This window comes from Momordica charantia (assembly GCF_013281855.1).
Source record: "Momordica charantia cultivar OHB3-1 chromosome 1 unlocalized genomic scaffold, Mcharantia_2.0 BLBB01000001.1, whole genome shotgun sequence".
Classification (NCBI taxonomy): Eukaryota; Viridiplantae; Streptophyta; class Magnoliopsida; order Cucurbitales; family Cucurbitaceae; genus Momordica; species Momordica charantia.
The window spans coordinates 1,696,015-1,697,590 of record NW_028275157.1 but is presented as its reverse complement, the minus strand read 5'-3'; the positions used below and the strand labels follow the sequence as shown (position 1 = coordinate 1,697,590).

At 42.1% G+C, this 1,576-nt stretch overlaps 1 non-coding gene across 1 annotated transcript; it reads left to right on the top strand.

The window, feature by feature from the left end:
- The first annotated feature begins 1,265 nt into the window (after nt 1-1,265).
- Nucleotides 1,266-1,372, top strand: LOC148213070 (small nucleolar RNA R71). Its single transcript, XR_015793195.1, has one exon. It is a non-coding gene; the product is annotated as a small nucleolar RNA R71 (small nucleolar RNA).
- The last annotated feature ends 204 nt before the right edge of the window (nt 1,373-1,576 follow it).

Here is a 1,576-nt window from a genome sequence, read left to right as displayed (position 1 = left end):
GCCTACAGCTTCACTACTACATTTTGTCATGGCTACCAGTTCATTCTCTCCTATCTTTTTCTTCCTAGAAACTATATCTTTCAAAAACTTAGCATAATTTGGCATCTGTTCTAGAGCATCTACTAATGGTATATTTATATGCAATTTTTTAAAATATCTAAAAATTTTCTAAACTGGGAATCATTATTTTTCTTAACTAATCTTTGTGGAAACGGGGGAGTAGGGGTAAAAGAAGGTTGTACCTGTAGAGGAACACTCGGGGTGTCCTCATTACCTTTTCTAATATTTTCTTTTTCTGGTGTTGTTGGATTTCCTGGTCTCTTTACAGTTGGTTCAGTGGACGGAATCTGTACATTTGTTGTTGGCATTGTTGGTCCATCATATGCCAGTCCACTCCTAAGGGTGACAGCTTTGCACTGTTCTTTCCCTTCTTGTTTTGGTAATTTAGTATGGCCTGGAAAAGAACCTTGTGGTCTATTCTTCAATTCATTGGCGAGCTGTCCCAATTGGGTCTCGAAATTCCTCATTGATGCCGCTTGGGATTGTATCACTGCGTCGGTTCGAGCCATGTACTCCTTCATCATATTCTCAAGATTTGAGTTGTTATTTTGAACTAGTGGAGTCTCTGTTCTCTGATTGTACTGCTGTTGCGGTGGCGGGATGTATTGCTGTGTAGGTGAACATAGGGCTGCTTGTTCTGCTGGCTCTGCCCTTGATTAAAACCGCTCGAACCTCCTTGACCTCCCCATGAGAAATTAGGGTGGTGCCTCCAACCTGGGTTGTAGGTGTTCGAATATGGGTTAAAGTTCCTATTGTTCCCATGTCCTACATAAAAACCGGAAACAGGGTTATGTGGACAATTATCATAAATATGGTTTTCACTCCAAAATGAACAGATGAGATCGTTGACTTGGCAAACAGGGGCAGGAGTGCAATAATCCGACTGCACAGGTTGTGTCGGCGTGGCTAATGGATTTTTTATTCCCAATGCCATCTCTTTCAGCCTCTGGTTCATTGTAACCATCTCTTTTTGCATCGAGGTCGCAATGTCCAGAGCCAAAACTCCAGCTGGATCTTGCTTCTTTGGTGCTGCCCTAGATCTTTGCGAACATCATAGTTCGTTGTGTGAAGCTAAGTCATTTAGGATGTCGACTATCTCATTGAATGTCTTCTTTGTAAAGGCTCCGTTGGCAGCATTGTTTAGCATCATCTTAGTAGGATGATCTAAACCTCTAAAGAAATGTTCTATCTGGATGCATGCCGGCAAGCCATGGTTCGGACATTTCTTGATGAGTTCTTTAAATCTTTCCCACGCCTCGTGAACAGGTTCACGATCATACTGTCTAAAGGAGATGATCTCCTCTCTGATATCAGCGTGGCGAGTAGGTGGGAAGAATTTTGTTAAGAACTTCTCCACTAACGACCCCCATGTGGTGATGGATCCCGGTGGAAATGCATTGAGCCATGCTCTAGCTTGGTCCTTCAAAGAAAATGGAAAAAGTGTTAGTCTAAGAGCATCGTCTGTTATACCAGGTAATCGAAATGCATTTGCAATTTGAATGAATGATTTCAGATG